The 24,122-nt window shown below is 50.7% G+C and overlaps 1 protein-coding gene across 4 annotated transcripts in view; it reads left to right on the top strand.

The window, feature by feature from the left end:
- Positions 1–24,122, top strand: part of DIP2C (disco interacting protein 2 homolog C) — a 114,629-nt gene that overhangs the window by 1,973 nt on the left and 88,534 nt on the right. The window lies entirely within an intron of this gene.

The following is a 24,122-nucleotide window of genomic DNA, read 5'->3' as shown; positions in this document are numbered from 1 at the left end:
ACCACTTTGTATCTCTATTCCTTCGGGCCCATGTCTGGTAGAGCCCGCAGAACTCAGATTTCTCTCTCCTGCGTGGCGGTCTCCTTTCCTGCTTGCTGTCTGCCAGTGCCCAGCGCTTCCCTCTCTCAGGGACTGGGCTATGGCCAGGGTGGGCAGGTGGGCACGCAGACTGAGGTGGAACGTGGAGGAGGGCCTCACCCACTGTCTGCTCTGTCTACTTCCCTCTTTATCTGTGTCTGGGATTCTGTGTTTTTCTCTTTCCTCCACCAGGGCACTGCTCAGCTCATGCTTATGGTGGTGTGGGAGACTGAACTTGGATCTCAGAGCCTCAGGCATGAAAATCGTTTGCATAACCTTTATGCTATCTCTTCTGGCCTGGCAGTGTATAGCATTTCCTCTTTCTGGTTTTAAGAGGGCTTGGGATCACTCCATGATGTGTGAATAAACGTGGCTTGGTTGAAAGGAAAAACTTTGAATGCAAACCCCAAGCAAAGTAGAGAAGACACAGCAAACTTCCGACAAAGACAGCCACACACCTTACCAAGAGGAGGTGGACTTGGGTGTTGATCAGAACTGAGTTTCTCTGCGCCGTTGTAGAGCATAGCGTTCCTGGCCTCCTGCTCCCCTGAGGGCTGGGGGTCTGGCTGGGTTAGGCCTCGGGATAGACCTGTGGCACAGCCTGGCAAAGCTAGTTTTGGCGGAAGTCTTAGAAGCCTGCAGTGGGTTTACACTTTGGGTTCTTAGTGGTGGCTGTACCGACAGCTTCCCCACTGGGAGCCACTGGGCCACGCACTGCTTCTTGAAGTCACAGACCAGAGCACTCGGATTATTGCTGCATTCCCCACGGAGTTGCACCCAACAGTCCTTGGTTCGAGAAGCTGCTCAGCTGCGGTGGGTGGCTGGGCCTCGGGCATTTTGGCAAATGTGAGCTTCTGTGAGTGGAATCACTATGAAAGGGATGGCCAGATTGCCCCCTGCTTTTCCATCGGCCACTGCTACTGTCTAGGGATCCCCTTCTCATGGGGCCACGGGGGTAACAGTCTCCCTAACCTCTGTGGATAGCCTCCAGTGAGAGGAAATATTTTTAAAAATTATTTTATTTATTAATTCATGAAGAATGATAGGCAGAGGGAGCCAGGTGGTGGTGCACCTGGTTGAGTGCACATTACCTGGTTACCCGGGTTCGAGTCCCCAGTCCCCGTCTGCAGGAGGAAAGCTTTGTGAGTGGTAAAGCAGTGTTGCAGGTGTCTCTGTCTCTTTCCTTCTCTATCACCCCTTCCCTCTCAATTTCTGGCTGTCTCTATCCAGTTAATAAATAAAGATAATAAAAAAAAGAAACTAATAAGTTAATTAAACAGAATTATGGTGGGGGGAGAGGGAGAGGGAGAGAGAGAAAGAACCATATATCACTCTGGTACATATGCTGCTGGGGATTGACTTCAGGACCCCATGCTTGAGAATTCAATGCTTTATCCTCTGTGCCATCTCCCGGACCACCCAAATGAAAGGAAATTGTAACCTCTGGGAGACAAAAGTGTGAAAGGAATTTTCTTTTCAGGTCTGGGGCTTGCCAGGTTGGGGGTGGTTGCACCACTTGCTTCTGCTGGCCGGGGCGGCGGCGGGGGGTGGGGGGGCTCCTGGCCTTTGTGACAGCCCAAGACTGTTGCTGGGTTGTTCCACTCACTGGAAGGGTCACGCCAGATGCGGTGGATAATTGACTTGGTAGCCGGAATTTTGCCAGCTGTACTGGAAGGCTGTGCACCAGAACCCACGCCCTGGTCTCTCTATCTCTCGTGAAAACATAAACAGGTCATGAAACATCCACAAAATGGCAGCATTACCTCAAGTGGGGGTCGAATGTGAGTGTCCCAGGCTTAAGGAAGTAGTCCTGGGCCAGAGTGCTTTTTCTCCAGGAGCCGACCTGGCATCGGGGAGGGTCCTACTCTGGCACGGGTCCAGCCCTCATGGGCAGCTGCCCACCGGCCAGAGCTCAGCCCCGGATTCTGAGAGGCTGCAGCCAAGGCGGCCCCCAGCTTCATGTCTGTGAGGGTGCGGAGGCCCCACGCTGCGGGGAGCGGTGACTCACTCCCTCCTCCCAGCCCTTTCAAGCAGGCTGTCTCTTTTTTTAGAGCTGACTTTTTTGAAAGCAGTGATTTATGGGATGAGTTGTAGCGTTCTTCTGAATCGGAAGAGATGGTGCTGGGTGAGCCCGGTTTGGGTCGTGTGTGTGTGTGTGTGTGTGTGTGTGTGTGTGTGTACTGATTCACAGGCCCGGGGCCCGTCACCTCACTCACTCACTCGCCTCTGGTCCTTTGCCATGACTCACTCAAGTGCCACCATCTGATGTGGCTTCGCTCACCAGCACTTGTCCAGGGCTGGGGGCCTGGAGGCCTGGAGGCCTGGGACCTGTTTCTGGCCACTGTGGCTCTGGATGCAGGCGCCCCACTTAGGCCTCCTGTCCCTTCCCGTCTTGGGTGTCACCAGTGGGTTTGCCCAGACACACAGCAAAAGAGTTGATGGTTTCTGTTTGTTCTGTGAGCTTTTGGCAGCCCTGAGAAGCCCAGTGGTGTAGGCACAGACAGGGGTGCTGGTCTCTAAAGACACAGAGCTGTGTGAGAGGCCATCGTGGCGCCTCTGTCTCAGAGCACATGGCTGTTCCGCAGTCCTGCCTGGGTGTCTGCGGTCTGTGACCCGATGGGGTCCTGTCTCAGCATCCGTGGTCTGTGGTCCTGGCCTGGTGTCCCTGGCAGATTCTCTTTGAGCCTTGTGTGTCCTGACTGAGCTTCCAGGAGAACCATGAATGTCTATTTTTACCTTTTTTTTTTAATATTTATTTTATTTATTTATTCCCTTTTGTTGCCCTTGTTGTTTTATTGTTGTAGTTACCATTGCTGTTGTTGTTGTTGGATATGACAGAGAGAAATGGAGAGAGGAGGGGAAGACAGAGAGGAGGAGAGAAAGATAGACACCTGCAGACCTGCTTCACTGCCTGTGAAGCGACTCCCCTGCAGGTGGGGAGCTGGGGTTCGAACCGACCTTTTTTTTTTTTTTTTTTTTAAAGAATTTATTCATGAGAAAGAGAGGAGAGAGAAAGAATCAGACATCACTCTGGTACATGTGCTGCTGGGGATTGCACTCAGGACCTCATGCTTGAGAGTTCTGTGCCTTATCTACTACACCATCTCCTGGATGCCTTTTTAAAAAATTTTTTAAAAAATATTTATTTTAGGGAGTCAGGTGGTAGCGCAGTGGGTTAAGCACAGGTGGCGCAAAGCGCAAGGACCGGCGTAAGGATTCCGGTTCGAGCCCCCGACTCCCCACCTGCAGGGGAGTCGCTTCACAGGCAGTGAAGCAGGTCTGCAGGTATCTGTCTTTCTCTCCCCCTCTCTGTCTTTCCCTCCTCTCTCCATTTCTCTCTGTCCTATCCAACAACAATGACATCAGTAAATAATAACTACAGCAATAAAAAAACTAGGGTAGCAAAAAGGAATAAATAAATAAATATTTTAAAAATATTTATTTTATTTTTGAGAGATAGATAGACAGAGAGATAGAGAGAGAGAGAGTGTGTGTGTGTGTGTGAGAGAGAGAGAAACACCAGAGCACTGCTCAGCTCTGGCTTGTGGTGGGGGGATTGAACCTGGGACTTCGGAGCCTCAGGCATGAGATCCTCTTTGCATAACCATTATGCTATCTACCCCCGCCTTTTTTTTTTTTTTTTTCCTCTTTTTAAAGATCATTTACTTTTGAGAGATGAGGGAGATGAGAAGGCAAGGACCAGAGCCTTACTTTGACCCAGGGGATGCCAGGGATTCAACTCAGGACCTCGTGCTTGAGATCTCAACACTTCATCCACCGAACCACCTCCTGAGCTGCCAGCATCTAGTTTGCATCTTTGCTTTGTTCCACTTTCCTGTTTCTCTCCAAACTGAAGTTCATTTCTCTGTGGAGCTATTAGAGACAGTTCTCCACAGAGCAGATTCTGTAGGGTCTGTGGAAATGAAAGCAGAAATGTAAACTGTCATAAATGACCTTACTGGAAGGTTCTAACTCTCATCTGAGTGAGTACAAATACAAGAAAGAGGGTGCTTGAGGTCTTGGGGTCCGTGCGGTGAGGGGTGGCGAGGGCGAGGGGACTGTAGGAGCAGTGGCCCCCAGCTGGCATAGGGCTGGTAGTTTGTCCGTCATCCCATTTGGAAGAAGCTATCGGAGCAATGGAGGCACCTATTACAACTTCCAGGTGTCTTTCCTTTTTTCCGCTTCTCTCTCAGATAAGAGAAACAGTGCCTGGCTTCCGGTGTTTTCCAGATTTGCTTCCTTTTTTATTTCTTATTTATTTATTTATTTATTTATTTATTTATTTTTTTGCCTCCAGTGTTATTGCTGGGGCTCAGTGCCTGCGCCACGAATCCACTGCTCCTGGCAGCCATCTTTTCCCCATCATTGGTGTTGTCGTTGCTGCTGCTGCTGTTTTTAGATAGGACAGAGAAAAATGGAGAGAGGAGGGGAAGACAGTGAGGGGAGAGAAAGATAGACACCTGCAGACCTGCTTCACCGCTTGTGAAGCAACCTCTACCCCCCCTGCAGGTGGGGAGCTGTGGTCTTGAATCGGGATCCTCAGGCCGGTCCTTGCACTTCGTTTTATTTCATTTTAATGAGAGAGCTACAGAGAGAAGTACTGCTCAGCTTTGGCTTATGGTGGTGGTGGGGATTGAACCTGGGAGCCTGGAACCTCAGGAATGAATTATTTACTTATTTTTAATTGCCACCAGGGTTATTTTGCTGGGGCTCAGTGCCAGCACTGCAAAGCCACCAACCACTCCCAGTGGCCATTTTTTACTTCTTGTTTTGCTTTTTTTTATTTGGTAGGTCAGAGAGAAATTGAGAGGGTAAGGGTAGACAGAGAGGGAAAGAAAGACGCTCACAGACCTGCTCCACTGCTTGGGAAGCGCCTCCTACAGGTGGGGAGTGGGATCTGGAACCCTGGTCCTTGTACATGTATGTGTGCTCAACCAGATGCACTGTCGCCCAGCCTAATTTCTCTCTCTCTCTCTCTACTTTTTTTTTTTTTATGTATTTGCTTTCAAAGATCTTAAGCAATATGTATTTTCTACCTGATGTAACAATTAACTTAATTGCCAGCCATTAACTGGCGTAAATTCTATGCAGGAGATGTTAGGAGCCTGTGGTCTCAAGATTCTTTATTTTCATAACTATAATCTGCTTAAGGAGGTGCCAGAATTGGTTTTCTTTTGTTCTGCTGTTATTTTAGATCCTTGGAAGGAAGCTACTGAGCATTACTCACAATTGTGAAAATAGTGATTGCAGAATTGCGTAGGGACATGGTGTGTCTTCCGTGCCTCTTGCAAACAAATGTTAACCAGGTAAACGTTAGCTGGCAGGGCTGACCATGTTTTAAATGGGTTAGGGCTGGGAGATAGTATCAGCTGTAGCGACAGACTCATGCCTGAAGCACACCAGAGATCCTAGAGACCAGAGACCACCACCATAAGCCAAAGCTGAACAGTGCTCTGGTCATGAAAAACAAAATAACGGTAGTGGAGCAGTGTTGCTGGTCTCTCTCCTCACTGTCTCTCTGTTTCTCAGTCTTTCATTCTTTTTCTAGAGCAGGGATGGGCAGCCTTTTTTTCTGCCAAGGGCCATTGGATACTTGAACCAGGCTCAACCACTGCATTGAAGAAAGCTTTGTGCTATGGTCTCTTTCATTCTCTCTGCCTCTTAAAAAAAGAAAGAAAGAAAGAAAGAAAGAAAGAAAAAAGCACTTAATGTTGCTATGAGAAAAGCTAGCTTCTAGATATGTTGACTTTTAAGTCCTGCCTGTGTTGCCTTGGCAGGGCTCCACCAAATGATTTTGGGCTGGACATGCCCCCACCCTGATCTAGAGGCATAAAAGAAATGGCCATTGGGAATGGTGGAGTCTTTCAGGCAAATTAAATAGGTACAGGGGGCCGGGTGGTGGTGCACCCTGCTAAGCACACTTACTGCCATGCACAAGGACCCAGGTTCGAGCCCCGCTCTCCACCTGTAGCGGGATGCTTCATGAGGTCTGAAGGTGTCTCTCTTTCAGTCTCCTATCTACCCCTCCTCTGTTTCTCTCTGTCCTATCTAATAAAACAAAGAAAAAAAAAAGGGTATAATCTTTATATGCCATGTCCTCCTGGGATACTGTCTCCCATTCCTGGGTTTATCCCTCCACTACCCCCAACATTCCTGTCTACCCACCTCCCACCTATGCGTCCACAGCGACAGTCACTTCTGTACCATATCTTCTCCCGGCAGCAAGCCCCTTTGAATGTTGACTGCAGGACAGAGAGGGCCTTGGCTTTGTTTTGGTGCTGGACTCCCCTATGAGAGGTGAGTTCTTCCCCACGTGCTGGCGATCATGCACCCAGCTCACACAGGGGTGGGCCGCACTGTGTCTGGAGCTTGGAGCTTGTGAGCTTCAGGCTCCCTGGACCTGCCAGTCAGCCACCTTCAGGACGTGGCCACCAGCACAAAGGAAGCAAGGCCCTTGCGCAGTTCAGTATTTTACTTTTTTTTTTTTTTTCCTCCAGGGTTATTGCTGGGGCTCGGTGCCTGCACCATGAATCCACTGCTCCTGGAGGCCATTTTTTCCCCCTTTTTGTTGCCCTTGTTGTAGCCTCATTGTGGTTATTATTATTGCCATTGTTGATGTCATTGTTGGATAGGACAGAGAGAAATGGAGACAGGAGGGGAAGACAGAGAGGGGGAGAGAAAGACAGACACCTGCAGACCTGCTTCACCGCCTGTGAAGCGACTCCCCCACAGGTGGGGAGCCGGGGGCTTGAAGCGGGATCCTTACGCTGGTCCCTGTGTTTTGCACCACATGCGCTTAACCCACTGCACCACCGCCCAACCCCCAGTATTTTACTTTTTAATGATTGTATTTTTTTAAAAAAAATTTATTGTCACTAGAGTCATTACTGGGGCTCAGTCTATACTACAAATTCAATGCTCCCAGAGGCCTTTTTAAAAAATATTTATTTATTTATTAATGAGAGGGATAGGAGAAAGAGCCAGACATCACTCTGGTACATGTGCTGCCAGGGATCGAACTCAGGACCTTATACTTGAGAGTCCAACACTTTATCCACTGCGCCACCTCCTGGACCACCCAGAGGCCTTTTCTTTTTCCTGTTTTGTTTGACAAGACAGAGAGACATTGACAGAAGAGAGGAGATAGAAGAGGAGAGAGAGACACACACACCTGCAGATCTGCGTCACTGCTTGTGAAGCTCCCCCCCCGCCCCTGCAGGTGGGGATGGGAGCTGGAACCTGGGTCCTTGTGCATGGTAGCATGTGCATTCAGCCAGGTGTGCCTCTGCCTAGCACACGGTTTTAAAGATTCTTTTCTATTCCACTTGTAAAAATTCATTTCCTCTTTCAAAATGTATTTTATTTCACTTTACTGAGAGATACAGAAAGAAAAAGAGAAAGGAGAGACTGCTCAGCTCTGACTGTTGGTGGGACTGAACCTGGGACCTCAGATCCTTAGGCAAGAGAGTCTAAAAAGACAGAACCATTATGCTATCTTTCCCCACCTTAAAGATTCATGTCTTTTTTTTTTTTTTTTTAACCAGAGCACTGCTCAACTTTGGTTTATGGTGTTGCAGGGGATTGAACCTGGGACTTCGGAGCCTCAAGCTTGAGAGTCTCTTTGCATAACCATTATGCTATCTACCCCCTGCCCAAGATTTACATCTTAATGAGAGAGAGAGGGAGGGAGAGGGAGATTGAATCAACCAGAGCAGAGCTTCCATCCTCCCACGCCACGTTGGAGCTTGGTCCCTCACAGGTGCAAGTCCTGCACTCTGCCACTCTGCCACCCCGGGGCCACGAGTTCAAGTGTTTTAAATGTCCAGCTGCTGCTCATTTCCATAACCACCTAACCTTAATGGAAGAAACCGTTTGGCTCTTAGTGGATCATAGTAATCGGGTTTTCTGTGACTGAGTCATTCATTATGCTGCCTTGTGAGTTCTCTCTCCATTTACCTTCATAACAGAGTGGGTCTGGGGACGGGCTGGAGGCTCACACGGACACTGTCTGCACTACGGCTCCTTCCTGTGACCAGCGCCTGGCCCCTCAGATGCTGATCCTGGGTGTGCCTGCGTCAGCCCCGTGTCTCAGCTGGCTCTGACTTTATTTTGTTTGGTTTTATTTATTTCTCTATTGCCACTAGTGTTATTGCTGGAGCTCAGTGCCAGCACTACAAATCCATTTTTTTTAAAATTTTATTTATTTATTCCCTTTTGTTGCCCTTGTTGTTTTATTGTTGTAGTTACCATTGCTGTTGTTGTTGTTGGATATGACAGAGAGAAATGGAGAGAGGAGGGGAAGACAGAGAGGGGGAGAGAAAGATAGACACCTGCAGACCTGCTTCACCGCTTGTGAAGCGACTCCCCTGCAGGTGGGGAATCGGGGCTTGAACCGGGATCCTTATGCCGGTGCTTGTGCTTTGCGCCACCTGCGCTTAACCCGCTGCGCTACAGCCCGACTCCCTACAAATCCATTTTTTTTAAAAATTATTTTTATTTTTTTCCCCTTTTGTTGCCCTTGTTGTTGATCATCGTTGTTGTTATTGCTGTCGTTGTTGGATAGGACAGAGAGAAATGGAGAGAGGAGGGGAAGACAGAGGGGGGGAAAGACAGACACCTGCAGACCTGCTTCACTGTCTGTGCCACCGCTCAGCTCCCTCCAATTTTTTTTTATAGATAGAACAGAGAAATTGAAATTGAGAGAGGATGGGGAGGTGGAGAGAGGGAGAGAAAGATGGACACCTGCAGACCTGCTTCACCACTCGTGAAACAGACTCCCTTCAGGTGGGGAGTGAGGGCTTGAACCCTGGTCCTTGTGCTTGGTAATATGTGCTCTTAACTTGGGTGCACCACTGTCTGGCCCCCGCTGGTTCTGTTGTTTCACAGAGGTGGGGAACCTTGTGTTCTGCCAAGAACCATTTGTGGGTATCATTTGTGGGATATATAAAATGATCCACTCAAAAATCAGCACTTAACGTTGCTGTGAGAAGATCTCTGGTAGGCTGGACTTTCCCCACCCCTGGTCTTAAAGCTTCATTTCTTTCTTTCGTTCTTATTTATTTTCTCTTCAGGGTTATTGCTGGGGCTCGGTGCCTGGAGTCTGTTTTTTCCCTTTTGTTGCCCTCACGGCTTTTGAAGCAGCTTCCCTGTAGGTGGGGAACTGGGGGCTCGAACCGGGATCCTTGTCGGTCCTTGCGCCACCTGCGCTTAACCTGCTGTGCTTAACCTGCTGCGCTACCGCCCGACTCCCTAGGTGTCTGTCTTTCTATCTCCCCTTCCTCTCTCAATTTCTCTCTGCCCTAGCCAATAAAATTGCAAAAAAAAAAAAAAAAAAAAGGCTGCCAGGAGCCTCAGGAATGGAGGTCTCTTGCATAACCACTATGCTGTCTCCCCTGTCTGTAAACTAAGTCTTGAAAAGTCTCCTCTGTCAGTCACACCTCAGGGGAGTTGGAGTGGGAATCTTTGCATTGGGTTCCTCTGCCTGAGGATCCTGGGGGCTTCCTTCCCCAGAGGTGTCAGGCCTCCTCTCCCTCGTCAGCCGCCAGGGGCCCTCATGCTGCACGGTCTCTTGGGAATGCAGAGCCCGGTGGACTTGCCGGGATGTGGACTGACCAGCCTGGACTGGGGGTCCTGCACGGAGCGCCTACCCCAGCTGAGCGCTCCAACGCGTCTCTAGGGCTTGGGGCAGGGCTTCCCCGAGAGTCTGGCCTACCGTCCACACCCAGGCGGAGGTGGCGTCCGAGGGCACCGGCTGGTGGCCAGAGAGGCTCCGTGTAGGGTGGGTGTCACTTCACTGCCCTCTCTCCCTGATCTGGCGCAAACCTAACTGGATGGCAGGCATGTCACGGAAGCTGTCCCCATCACATCCCTCCCACATCCCCCTACGTTCATGGGCAGTAACAGGCTCTGTATTGGGGTCTCCGTGTGGGGCAAGAGCTCTGTGTCTGCCCGGAAACCTCTGGGGACATCAGCCTCCAGGGGGTGACCAAGACCTGCTGGGGGGACATGAGTGGGGGACCCTTAGTGACCACGAGGGGAGGGGCTGGGCGGCATTTGCAGGAGAGGAGGAGCAGGTGTGTGTGTATGGGGGGTTTACGGTGCTCTGACATGGGATGGCAGCTGGTGTGGGGTTCCAAGCAACTCCTGCAGCAAACCCTGGGGTGACACCAGGCAGGCTGAGGGCAGCGCATGGCACCCCTCTCACAAGGCAGAGGAAGGTGGTCCTGAGGTCCCAGATGCTGATAGCCTGGGTGTCTGGTCCTGGAGCAGCTCCCACTGGCTGTAGGGAGGAGGAGAGGCAGAGGGGTCCCTGGCTGGGTCCCCCCATCTGTGCTGTGAACTAGTTCAGGGCTCATGACAAGTCACCGCCCACAGACCCAGTGGTCCCCAGTCCCAGAGTGCGGGCACAGGCCTTGAATCTAGTTTGCTGTCGGTGGCAGGCTCTTGGCTGTCTTTTGTGGGTGTCTGTGGAACAGCTCCAGCCAGCACCCCAAGGGCGTGCCTGCCCCCCAAGCTTTGCTTGGGAAGGGGATGACAGCCGAGCCTCGTGTGTGTGACTTGCAGGTGTCTGGAGGAGTCGGATGCCTCCCGCTTAGTCCTGCGAGTGAGGCTGAGTGTCTTTGAGGTCTTGAGCTGCCTGGGTGCAGCCTCCACCTTTCTGTGAGAGCCTCACAGCTGGTCTGTGAACAACAGAGCTGGCCCTGAGCCCTGCATGGCCAGGAGGTGGGGAGGCACGCGTCCTGGGGGCACAGCAGGCCATCGGTACTGAGGGCAGGTCCTCTCGGGAGGGGCTGTTGGAGAATCATCTCATTCGCATGAGGGTACTGGGGTGAAGCCAGGGAGGGAGGGCAGCTACCCTGCTGGGTGCCGGAGCTCTGCTTCGCCCCAGCTCCTGAGCACACGTGGGGCGTGTTGGCACACGTTCATGATGGGATTCCTGGAAGCCTGGCTGCCCTGGAGCCCTGTGATGTAGTGACGGTGGGACGATGGCGCATCCTGTCAGTGAGCATGAGGGGGCATGCGTGGAGGGGGCTGGGTCTCAGACCCCAGGACAACAGCAGTTCTGGAAGGTCCAGCTGTGGGTGGACCCCCTTTCACAGACCTGAGCGAGTGGTTGACAGTGTGAGTGGGCGTGTGCGTGTGCCCGTGCCCACATGCTGCACGCCGAGGCCCCATGCCTGTGCACACCGGGGAACAGATGCTGCGACTCCTGGAATTGTGCCGGGTGGCTGGGAAGGTGGGCGGGGGCTGGGGGGTGAGGGTGGTGTTCTAGGGCCGCCATTGTGAACTCTGGTGTGTGCTGTGGGGTTGTGGAGATGGCGTCTGGGGGGCAGGCCCTCATTGTCGGTGCCTCCTGTGCAGGGTGGGGACAGTGCGGCCTCATGCCACTTGTCTCTTCCATGTGGCCTGTGCCCAGTTGTGTCCTCACTGACACCACGGAGCGACTCAGGGCGTGTGGTGGGCTCCTTCCATGGGTCCTGGTGGGCCTCACTGCCCACATGCCCGTGCTCAGAGGTGTGAGCTGCTGGGCCTGGAGGGAGAGGATGGGGATGGGGTGCAGGCTCAGCTCAGCCATGGTGTGACCCGCTGTGCCCAGCATCCCTGGTGCCATGCCCATGCTGTCCTTTAGGAGGCCACGTGGGGCTGGGTGTGCTCTGGGGCTGACCCCAGTGTCTCCTCGCTGCTTTGTGGCCCCCGAGAGAAAGGGCACTGGGCTGGGTGCTGCTCTCCTGAGGGCCTGGAGCAGGACCGCCCTCCCCTCCCTGGCTCTGCCTGAGCTGGCTGCAAAGACTTCCTAATTAGGCAGTTGGTGTGGACAGGACTTGGGCAGTGCCTACAACGGTGCTGCAGGCATGGCGGTGGGGGTGCCATCTGCCCCAATCGGGGGTGAGCCTGGTCCCCCACTCCCGGGACAGCTTCCCCTCCTGCCAGGAGCTCTCCTGCATTTAGATAAACAGGCTCATCTGGCCCGTGAACTGGGCATTTGGCTTAGACTAAAAATAAGTCACCTCCATTCCCTAGCACTCCAGCGTGTGAGCGAGTTATTCAGTGGGAATCTGAAAAGCGCTGCTGCTGTGTCTGAGTTCAGAGTCCCCTCTCTGAATTTGTGGCATTTGTGTAAGGGGGCAGAACTCTAGACAGGAGAACCCTTGGAAGTGGGGGAAAGGAAAACTGGTTCTCCTTCAAAGAACTTTTCTTTCTTTCTTCCTTTCTTTCTTCCTTTCTTTCTTTCTTTCTTTCTTTCTTTCTTTCTTTCTTTCTTTCTTTCTTTCTTTTTTTACTGCCACCTGGGGCTCGGTGCTGGTACTATAAATTCACGGCTCTCGGCAGCCATTTTTTCCTTATTATCTTTATTTATTTATTGGATAGAGACAGCCAGAAATTGAGAGCGGAGGGGGAGGTAGAGAGGGAGAGAGACACCTGCAGCACTGCTTCACCACTTGCGACGTTTGGGGACGGGGGGGGGGGTTGGGTGGGGGGGTGGCTAGAGTCTGGGTCCTTGTACATTGTAACATGTGCACTCACCACTCACCCAGGAGTGCTAACACCTGCCCCCCTTTTTTTTTACTTTATTTATTTATTTTTAAATTTTTAATATTTATTTTCCCTTTTGTTGTCCTTGTTTTATTGTTGTTGTAGTAATTGATGTCGTTGTTGTTAGATAGGACAGAGAGAAATGGAGAGAGGAGGGGAAGACAGAGAGGGGGAGAGAAAGACAGACTCCTGCAGACCTGCTTCACCGCCTGTGAAGCGACTCCCCTGCAGGTGGGGAGCCGGGGGCTCGAACCGGGATCCTTAAGTCAGCCCTTGTGTTTCACGCAACCTGCACTTAACCCACTGCGCTACTGCCAGACTCCCTCTACTTTTATTTTTTTGTTTTATTTTTTAAATATTTATTTATTTCATTTTGTTGCCCTTGTTTTTTTTTTTAATATTTATTTCTTCCCTTTTGTTGCCCTTGTTTTATTGTTGTAGTTATTATTGTTGTTGTTATTGTTGTCGTCATTGTTGGATAGGACAGAGAGAAATGGAGAGAGGAGGGGAAGACAGAGAGGGGGAGTGAAAGACAGACACCTGCAGACCTGCTTCACTGCCTGTGAAGCGACTCCCCTGTAGGTGGAGAGCTGGAGGCTTGAACCGGGATCGTTAGTCAGGTCCTTGTGCTTTGCGCCATGTGCACTTGACCCGCTGTGCTACTGCCAGACTCCCTACTTTTATTTTTAGTTGACAGGACAGAGAGAAACTGAGAGGGAAGGGCATGGGAGTTGGGCAGTAGCGCAGAGGGTTAAGCGCAGGTGGTGTGAAGCACAAGGACTGGTATAAGGATCCCGGTTCGAGCCCCCAGCTCCCCACCTGCAGGGGAGTCGCTTCACAGACGGTGAAGCAGGTCTGCAGGCGTCTGTCTTTCTCTCCCCTCCATCTTCCTCTCCTCTCTCCATTTCTCTCTGTCCTATCTAACAATGACGACATCAATGATTACAACAATAATAACTACAACAACAATAAAAAAAACAAGGGCAACAAAAGGGAAAATAAATAAATAAAAAGAAAGAGAGAGGGAGAGAGGTAGACGCCTGTAGACATGCTTCACCGCTCATGAAGTGTCCTTCCTACAAGTGAGGAAGCCGGAGCTCAAACCTGGGGTCCTTTCTCATGGTGATACACATATTTAGCCAAGTGCACCACCGCTGGGCCCCCAAGTACTTATTTTACATTTACTTAATTTTCTCCTTTTTCTAACGAGTTCACTCACTTACCTGAAAATGAATAAGAATGATGTTGCATAGGCGTTAACATCTCAGTGCCTTGCCTTACAGACTAGGTCTGTTTCTGTACTAACGTGAGGGAGAGAGAGAACCGAACTACTCTGGCATACGTGGCATATATGGGGGATCGAACCTGGAGCCTCATTCACACAGGTGGGTCAAGCACAGGTCTAGTGCTTGACCCACCGTCCCACCTCTTAAGGCACCGGTGCCTCGCTTGTAATCAAAGTATCCCATCGCAGGACTAGAGAGACAGCATAATGGCTGTGCAGAAGGACTTTCAAGGCTGAGCGAGCCTGAGCCCCCAGGTTCAGTCCCTAGCGCCGCCGTAACCCAGAGCCCAGAGCCGAGCAGTGCTCTGATATTAGGGCAGAAAAGATCACGTTGCCGCAGAATATTCTTGGCTTCTCCCCGTCCTCCTTCATCACTGTCCCTCACACTCACGTCTGCTTGTGGAAAAAACGAGTGCCATTCACATTAAGCCTTTGTTTATGAAAGGATCGCTCCGGGGCAAGCGAGCCAGGGACTGAACTCAGGACTTGATGTGAAGAGAGCCCAACACCATGTCCACTGTGCCAACTCCCGGGCTGCTGCGTAACCCCCTCCCCTACCGTGGGCATTAGTGCAGAGACTTTCAACCCAAGGGATAGGCATATTCCTGCTGTGGAAGTTCTCAGCTAGCTGGTCTGTGTGAGCCTTGGAAGAAAAAAAATGTTGAAACTTGCTGAGCTCTGTGTGTACCCCCAGCAGGCTTAACGAGCTGAATGTCCATCTCAAAGTACCCTTTTCCCACAGAAAGCGCCGTAGTCCTGACTTAGGCACTTGGGGCTTCTCTGGCCGCTTGGCCCAGTTGGATGAATTAATGTGTTGTGTTATAACCAAGTGTTAAGATCAACAGCAGGGTGGGCAAAATAGCTCCTTTAGTGCACTGCTTTGTCATGTGCATGGCGCAGGCTCAGGCCCAGCTCCCACCACATTGACGGAAGCCTCAGTTGCACATAGTATTATGCGTAAGAACCTGTACCAGGATCTGGGTTTGAGCCCCAGCTCTCCTCTTGCAGTGGGGCTGCTTCATGAGCAGTGAAGCAGGTCTGCAGGTGTCTATCTTTCTCTCCCTCTTTGTCCCCCTCTCCTCTCTTAATTTCTCTTCGTCCTATCTAATTAAAAAACAAAAAAGGAAAAAACGGCCAACCAGAAGCTGTGGATTTGTAGTACAGGCACTGAGCCCCAGTGATAATCCTGGAGGCAATAATAGGAGAAAGACAGGAGATAATCCTATCTTTCTCTCCCCCCTCTGTCTTCCCCTCCTCTCTCCATTTCTCTCTGTCCTATCCAACAACAATAACAGCAATAACAATAACCACCACAACAATAAAACAACAAGGGCAACAAAAGGGAAAAAAATAGCCTCCAGGTGCAGTGGATTCATGGTGCAGGCACCAAGCCTCAGCACCCTAGAGGCAGAAAAAAAATATATCAACAAAGGTAAAAAACTACATGTTTCCTTCCTAATGCCTGTTCTTAGGACCTATGGTTCTGGGCCTTGGACTCATGGTCTTAGCATGTTCTGCACCAGTGAACCATCTCCTGAGCCTGTTTCCCCTGATGTAAAGCTTGTGTGAGGTTTAATATAGCAAACCCGGCAGAGGCCTTTAGAAACTGGGCAAGGGCCAGGCAGCCAGCTCAGCGGCAGAGCTGAGAGAGACTAGTGTGTGCTCTGGTCTCTTTCTCTCACACACACCCCCCTCTGGTGAATGTGCACACACCTTCGTACACTGGGGAGAGGAGTGTGCGCCCCCCTGGCGCTCAGTGGCTGGGATTGGGGAGGCACATGGCCTGGGCTGCCTGGTATGGCCAACGGCTGGGGCTGTGCCTGTGCCTGTTGGCTGCAGGATGCCGGCCTGGGTGGGCGTGGAGCCGGGGGGGTGGGTGTGCCTCTGCCATGCTGGCCTGTGGCTAGACTGGGGGGCTGACTCTGGCTGCCAGCCTGTCCTGTGCCGGGTGGCGGGGTGGCGGGGTGGCGGGGTGACGGGGTGACAAGGGCATGTGCTCCGCCCTGGGCTGTCTCTACTGGAGGGGGCAGGAGTGGGTGTGGGTGGAGCCACATACACCGCATTCCACTCCTGAATTAGCCTCCTCCTGCGCACCAGCTGAGGTCACGGGGACTGTCCTCAGGTGTGCGGCCTCTCACCCCTGCTCTGGGCTGGCTGGTGGATGCCTGGTATAGACGGTCCTGGTGTAGACCAGCCTTGGGTTTAGGAACCTGCTTTGCACCTTTGGCCTGCTTGCTGAATTTTTTTTTTTTTTTTTCCTCCTCCAGGGTTATTGCTGGGCTCGGTGCCTGCACCATGAATCCACCGCTCCTGGAGGCCATTTTTTTCCCCTTTTGTTGCCCTTGTTGTAGCTTCGTTGTGGCTATTATTATTGCCCTTGTTGACGCAATTCATTGTTGGATAGGACAGAGAGAAATGGAGAGAGGAGGGGAAGACAGAGAAGGGGAGAGAAAGATAGACACCTGCAGACCTGCTTCACTGCCTGTGAAGCGACTCCCCTGTAGGTGGGGAGCTGGGGACTCGAACCGGGATCCTTACGACGGTCCCTGCGCTTTGCGCCACATAAGCTTAACCCGCTGCGCCACCGCCCGACCCCCTTTTTTTTTTTTTTTTTACTCTCTTATTTTTTTAGTTATCTCTAGGGTCTTACTGCTCCAACTTTTTTTTTTTTCCCCAGAAAGAGACAGAGAGGCCAGGTGTGGTGTGGCCTTTCTGTCTGATCCTCCCTCCCCCATTGTGGTGTGAACCTGGGCAGCTGTGTCCTCCGGGTGGGCTCTCTTGTTGGTGCTGCTGTGTCCTGCTGGACCTGGCTCAGGCATTTGCCCTGGGGGCCACTGACTCCCCGCTGGGTGCCATGTGTGGCCAGGGCCACCTGGGCCTTTGGAAGTGGGCATTCTGAAGAGGGTGCCAGAGCCTGGAACCTGGGCTGGCTGCGTGGCTGTGGGCATCCAGGCTGAGTGCCCCGTGACTGTGCTGTGCGTGCTGCCCTCTCTGTGTGTTTGCAGCAGTGCTGGCCTCCCCACCCTGGGCACAGTGTGGCCTTCTGCCAGGCCCCTCAGTGACCAGAGGATCTGGGTTCGTGGCTGAGAGAAGAGGCAGGGCTCAGGGAGTCCTGGGCTGTGGGGTTTCTGCTGCGTGTCAGTAACAGCCTGCATTGGAAGTAGCACCCCTTAATGCCACCCTTTTGAGCCCTGGGGACAAGGGAAGAGACACCACTGGACCTTTGTCTACAGCTCCCGGGCCACGCCCTTGCTGGGCAGCTCCTGGCTCCCAGCCCTTGGCGGGGTCACAGGTCACAGACTTGGTGGCTGGGTGTGGCCCCCTGGGGGTGTGGGCGGACACTCCTCAGGACCCTCTCCTCCTCCACCGGCTAGTCCGGACTGGAGTGTGCCATCAGCCATGGGGAGAAAGGGGGCATGCCTCTGTGACCTGGCCTGGCCTTGTGGCTCCTCCCGTGACCCCAGCCCTGCAATTAAACCGGGAGCTTGCCTGGCCTGTGCTCGCTTCTCTCCCACTCCAGAGTTGGGAGCAACTCTGATCACACCCAGCAGCTTCTAAAGCTTTCAAACCACCACTGGAATAATGGCTCCGAATATTGGTGATGTGCTTAATGGAAATTGCGTGCTCGGTTGAGTTTGAAAGTGGAAACGGTGCTTCAGTTTTGCTGAAATGCTTGCCCTGGAGCTGGGAGGTGGCTCTCCTGCTGGGACATAGGACTCACCGTGGGTGAGGCCCTGGGGTTTGAGGCCTGGCATGTCACAGGAGCTCTGTGATGTCACAGGAGCGGTGCTATGATGTCTTCCAGAATGAACAAGAAGGGGCTGGCCGGGGTGCGAACTCTCAGCCATGACCTCGTGTGTGCTCAGGGCCAAGATAACTTTCTGGCATCTGACCCACAGCCCTGAGCTGCCTGCCCCCTCAGAGTCTGCTCAGCCTCCCTGAAGGTGGAGGGCATCTCCAGGGTCTCCTGTGGTTCTGGCAGTTCTTAGGATCTCCCGAGCCCACTGAAGATCCTCTTTAGGCAGTGCTATCTTATTTATTTATTTATTTGTATATATTTTTTGCCTCCAGGGTTATTGCTGGGATTCAGTGCGTGCACCATGAATCCACTGCCCCTGGAGGGCATCTTTTCGTCTTTTTGTTTGTTTGTTTTTGTTGTTGTTGGTTAGGACAGAGAAATTAGGAAAGGAGGGAAAGACAGAGGGAAGAGAAAGATACCTGCAGACCTGCTTCACCACTTGTGAAGTGATCCCCCTGCAGGTTGGGAGCTGGGGGCTCAAACTGGGATCCTTGCACAGGTCCTTGTGCTTCATACTATGTGTGCTTAACCCGGTATGCTACCGTCCAGCCCCTTATTTATTTTTATTTTTTAATTTTTTATATTTATTTATTTTCCCTTTTGTTGCCATTGTTTTTTTTTTTTTATTGTTGTGGTTATTATTGTTGTTCTTGATGTCGTCGCCGTTGGATAGGACAGAGAGAAATGGAGAGAGGAGGGGAAGACAGAGCGGGAGATAAAGACACCTGCAGACCTGCTTCACCGCCTGTGAAGCGACTCTCCTGCAGGTGGGGAGCCGGGGGCTCGAACGGGGATCCTTATACGGGTCCTTGCACTTGGCGCCACCTGTACTTAACCCGCTGCGCTACTGCCCGACTCCCGCCCTTTTTAAAAAAATTTTTATTGTTGGGAGCCGGGCGGTAGCGCAGCGGGTTAAGCACAGGTGGTGCTAAGCACAAGGACCGGCATGAGGATCCCGGTTCGAGCCCCCGGCTCCCCACCTGCAGGAGAGTCGCTTCACAGGCGGTGAAGCAGGTCTGCAGGTGTCTTTCTCTCCTCCTCTCTGTCTTCCCCTCCTCTCTCCATTTCTCTCTGTCCTATCCAACGACGACGAAATCAACTATAACAACAATAAAAAGACAACAAGGGCAACAAAAAGGAAGATAAATAAATAAAATTACAAAAAAAAAAGAATGGTTAACTTTAAAAAAATTTTTTTATTGTTGTTGTAGTTACTATTGTTGTCACTGCTAGATAGGACAGAAAGAAGTGGAGAGAGGAGGGGAAGACAGAGGGGAAGAGAAAGATAGACACCTGCAGACCTGCTTCACTGCCTGTGAAGTGATCCCCTGCAGGTGGGGAGCCGGGGGCTCCTTACGTCGGTCCTTGCACTTCACGTCACGTGCTATTTATTTATTTTTAATGAAAGAGATAGAGAAAGATACACAGAGATCAAAGCACTGTTCATCTCTGACTGTTGGTGTTGCTCGGGATTGAACTTGGGATCTCAGAGCCTCAGGCAGGAGAGTCTTTTTTTTTTAATATTTATTTATTTATGTATTTATTACCTTTTGTTGCCCTTGTTTTATTGTTATTGTTGTTGTTATTGATGTCGTTGTTGGGTAGGACAGAGAGACATGGAGAGAGGGGAAGACAGAGGGGGAGAGAAAGACAGATACCTGCAGACCTGCTTCACCGCCTGTGAAGTGATGATGCCCCTACAGGTGGGGAGCCGGGGGCTCGAACCGAGATCCTTGAGCAGGCCCTTGCGTTTGGCGCCACGTGCGCTTAACCCGCTGCGCTGCCGCCCGACTCCCAGGAGAGTCTTTTTTTTACAGAACCGCTGTGCGGTTTCCTCTACCCTGGAACAGCTTCTGTAGCTATAACATCTGCTATGCGGACAGCGTCTTGTCTCACAGTGTCACTTTATGTTGTATTCAAACTGATTAAAGATGTCTCAGGGGGTCACATGTCTCCTCCCTCTCCCCCTCCTCCCCTTCTTCTCTGACATTCTTTTATGAGATTTGTTGTTTTCTTGAGCCAGGGAGACCAGCGCACTGCCCGCTCTGGTGCGTGGTGATGCAGGGGCTAGAACCTGGCCCTTGAACGTGCCCGTGTGGTGCTCTGGCATTGAGCCAGCTCCCTGTCCCCGTGTCACTCGTCCTGAAAGAAAACCGAGTCCCTGCAGAAGATGTGTTTTTGTGCAGGTTTAATTAAAGTGGAGCTCGCTGCCAAGCTGCAGAGGCCCCCAGGAAAAGTGCCTGGGAAAGGAGGTTCCCGGATGCCCCCCTCCTCTCTGCAGAGGGAGCCCCCATGCCTGGGGGAGGGGTGGTGTGGCAGACACACAGTCCCAGCACAGTGGGGCTCTCTCTCCAGGTCCTCTGAGCGAGGCGCCTCAGCAGTACAAGCTGGTGAAGCAGCTTCTTTCCATGAACATTAGAAAAGCTCTGGATTTTATGAGGCAGGATGAGAATGAGAGGGAAGCCAGAGCACCACTCGGTCCTGGCTGCTTCTAGGGGCTGGAACCCGGGCTTCCAGGCCCTAGAGCCTGTGCTCTGCCCATTGAGCCACCTGCCCTGCCACTGCAGTGATCACTCATCCACTGTGGCTTACTTGGATTTTAGCTACTTGATTATTATTATTATTATTATTGCCTCCAGGGTTATTTCTGGGGCTCAGTGCCTGCACCATGAATCCACTGCTCCTGGAGGCCATTTTTCCCCCTTTTGTTGCCCTTGTGGTTATTATTGTTGTTGTCATTCGTTGTTGGATAGGACAGAAAAATGGAGAGAGGAGGGGAAGACAGACAGGGGGGAGAGAAAGACAGAGACCTGCAGACCTGCTTCACCACCTGTAAAGAAACTCCCCTGCAGATGGGAAGCCGGGGCCTCGAACTGGAATCCTTATGCTGGTCCTAGAGCTTTGCGCCACATGTGCCTAACTCGCTGTGCTACCGCCCGACTCCCTATTATCTTTTTTTTTTTTTTTATTTAAGAAAGGATTAATTAACAAAACCATAAGGTAGGAGGGGTACAACTCCACACAATTCCCACCACCCAATCTCCATAACCCACCTCCTCCCATGATAGCTTTCCCATTCTCTAGCCCTCTGGGAGCATGGACCCAGGGTCATTGAGGGTTGCAGAAGGTAGAAGGTCTGGCTTCTGTAATTGCTTCCCCGCTGAACATGGGCGTTGACTGGTCGGTCCATACTCCCAGTCTGCCTCTCTCTTTCCCTAGTAGGGTGTGTCTCTGGGGAAGCTGAGCTCCAGGACACATTGGTGGGATCTTCAATCCAGGGAAGCCTGGCCAGCATCCTGGTGGCATCTGGAACCTGGTGATTGAAAAGAGAGTTAACATACGAGGCCAAACAAATTGTTGAGCAATCATGGGCCCAAAGCTTGGAATAGTGGAGAGGAAGTGTTAGGGAGGTACTCACTACAAACTCTAGTGTACTTCTGCTTTCAGGTATATATTTTGCAGTAGTTTATGGATACATAAGAACATAAGCTCTCTCTCACAGAAACTGGTGTATATCTAGGTTATGGGACTTTGTTAGAAAGTGAACCACCTGAGATGAAATTAGAGTGTACTATAAAAGGAAAGGTCTCACCCGAGTAATGAAGCTGAAGGGTTGTCATTCCACACGTGAAGTCTCTGGACACAGTCTGAGGTGAAGCATGTTGAGGTGGCAATCGTTGTGTTGGTTAGGTTGTGATTGGCGGATGCAATATTATTTGGTATGGATTGGGAGAGGCATATGGGAAAGTGGGCCCTATCCAAGGGTTCCAGGACTGGGGGAAGTAGGGGCTCTATAGTGGAGATGTGAGGTTCCTGCTGTCTTAGGGTTCAAAAAGACAATCGATAGTTAATGTTATCATCATATTATTTGGTAATTGGGTTAACTTTGAAAAGTCCTTTTGTTATGGTTTGCTGTACAGTATCCAGTATCTTGTATATAGCTGTGCTATTGGATGCTTCTAATCTACTTGGTCTAGGCTTTTGAGAGAGTCTGCATATCAAATACACAGCCTATATATTAAAAAGATTCAGTTTGTGTTTTGAAAAACTTTGAGACATACAATTGATTTTCCCCCTCTCATATTAATTAACTACTGATTTATATGTCTACATTTTGCTAGGAGTGTACATAAACACCATTCCCACCACCAAAAGACTGTGACCCATCCCTCCCACCCACTCCCACCCCCCACTGGCCCAGGAAGCTGCATGTCTACCCCTCACCACAGGGTTTTTACTTTGGTGCCCTACTTACAATTTGATCAGGTCCTGCTTTTAGTTTCCCTTTCAGATCTTCTTACTCAACTTCTGTTGATGAGTGGGATCATCCCATAGTCTTCATTATCTTTCTGACTTAGTTCACTTAACATAATTCCTTCTAGCTCTGTCCAAGATGGGTCAGAGAAGGTGGGTTCATTGTTCTTGATAGCTGCATAGTATTCCATTGTGTATATATACCACAGCTTTCTCAGCCACTCATCTGTTGTTGGGCACGTGGGTTGCTTCCAGGTTTTAGCTATTATGAATTGTGCTGCTATGAACATAGGAGTACATACCTCTTTTTGGTTGGGTGTTATGGAGTCCTTGGGGTATAACCCCAGGAGAGGAATTACTGGATCATATGGAAGGTCCATGTCTAGCCTTCTGAGAGTTTTCCAGACTGCTCTCCACAGAGGTTGTACCAATTTACATTCCCACCAGCAATGTAAAAGGGTTTCTCTGTCCCCACATCCTCTCCAGCATTTGTTGCTGCTGTCCTTTTTGATGTATGCCATTCTTACAGGAGTGAGGTGGTATCTTAGTGTTGTCTTAATTTGCACCTATTATCTTTTTTTTTTTTTTTTACTGAGGTGATTATTAATGGTTTAGAGTGAATACAGTTGTTGGTTTATATGTAAAATCTCTGTTTTCTGCAGAACACTCACCCCTAGCCTAGGCCCTCCTCCACCATTGTGCACCAGGAAAAACCCCTGCCCCCCATCCTTTGGTGCAGTGTACACACACACACACACACACACACACACACACACACTTTAAATTGCCACCAGGAGTATTGCTGGTGTTGGTGCCAGCACTACAAATCCACCACTCATGGTGGATATCACTTCCTTTTTCTTTTTTCTTTTTTCCTTTCTAATAAATACACACACACACACACACACACACACACACACACACACACTTTTACCAGACCACTGCTCAGCTCTGATTTATGGTGGCGTGGGGGATTGAATCTGGGACCTTGGAGCCTCAGGCATGAGAGTCTCTTTGCATAACCATTATGCTATCTACCCCTCACCCCTTTCTAATTTTTATTAGATAGGACAGAGAGAAGTTGAGAGATAAGGGGGAGATAGAAAGGGAGAGAGAAAGAGAGACACCTGCAGACCTGCTTCACCGCTTGTGAAGCAAACCACCTGCAGATGGGGAGCTGGGCCTCAAACCTGAGTCCTTGAACTTGGTAATATGTGTGCGCTTGGGTGCTGGGCTGTAGCGCAGCGGGTTAAGTGCACGTGGTGCAAAGTGCAAGGACTGGCGTAAGGATCCCTGTTTGAGCCCCCGGCTCCCCACCTGCAGGGCAGTTGCTTCACAAGCAGTGAAGCAGGTCTGCAGGTGTCTTTCTCTATCTATCATCTCTGACTTCTCCTCTCTCCATTTCTCTCTGTCCTATCCAACAACAACATCAATGGCAACAATAGCAATAACGACATCAACATGGGCAACAAAATGGGATAAAATGGCCTCCAGGAGCAGTGGGTTTGTAGTGTAGGTACTGCAATAACCCTGGAGGCAAAAAATAAAATAAAAATAAAAAATAATATGTGTGCGCTTAATGGGGTGTGCCACCACCTGGCCCCCATAACAGATATACTTTTTTTTTTAAATAAATGTCTTCATTTTTTTTTATTATTTTATTTATTCCCATTTTGTTTCCCTTGTTGTTTTTTATTATTTTAGTTATTGGCAAATGCTAGAAGAAATTGTAGTTATCGTTGTTATTGATGTCATCGTTGTTGGCTAGGACAGAGAGAAATGGAGAGAGGAGGGGAATACAGAGAGGGGGAGAGAAAGATAGACACCTGCAGACCTGCTTCACCGCCTGTGAAGCGACTCCCCTGCAGGTGGGGAGCCGGGGGCTCGAACCAGGATCCTTATGTCGGTCCTTGTGCTTTGCACCACATGCGCTTAACCCGCTGCGCTACCACCCGACTCCCAACAGATATACTTTAAAGATAGAGACAGGTAGGTAGAAAAGCAGAGGAAAAGGGGTAGGAAGCAGGAGAGAGAAAGAGAGACTGGAAAAGACCATAGCATCCAAGCTTACTTCAGTTCAGTGGAGGCTAGACTTGAACCTGCATCATGGACATGGCAGAGCAGTAAGTACACTGTCCACCAGAGCTGTTTGCCACCCAGATTTTAGTCACT

The sequence above is a fragment of the Erinaceus europaeus genome, chromosome 6 (genome assembly GCF_950295315.1).
Source record: "Erinaceus europaeus chromosome 6, mEriEur2.1, whole genome shotgun sequence".
NCBI classification, from domain to species: domain Eukaryota; kingdom Metazoa; phylum Chordata; class Mammalia; order Eulipotyphla; family Erinaceidae; genus Erinaceus; species Erinaceus europaeus.
The sequence above is the reverse complement of the archived record's forward strand: the minus strand, read 5'-3'. Positions and strand labels throughout refer to the sequence as shown.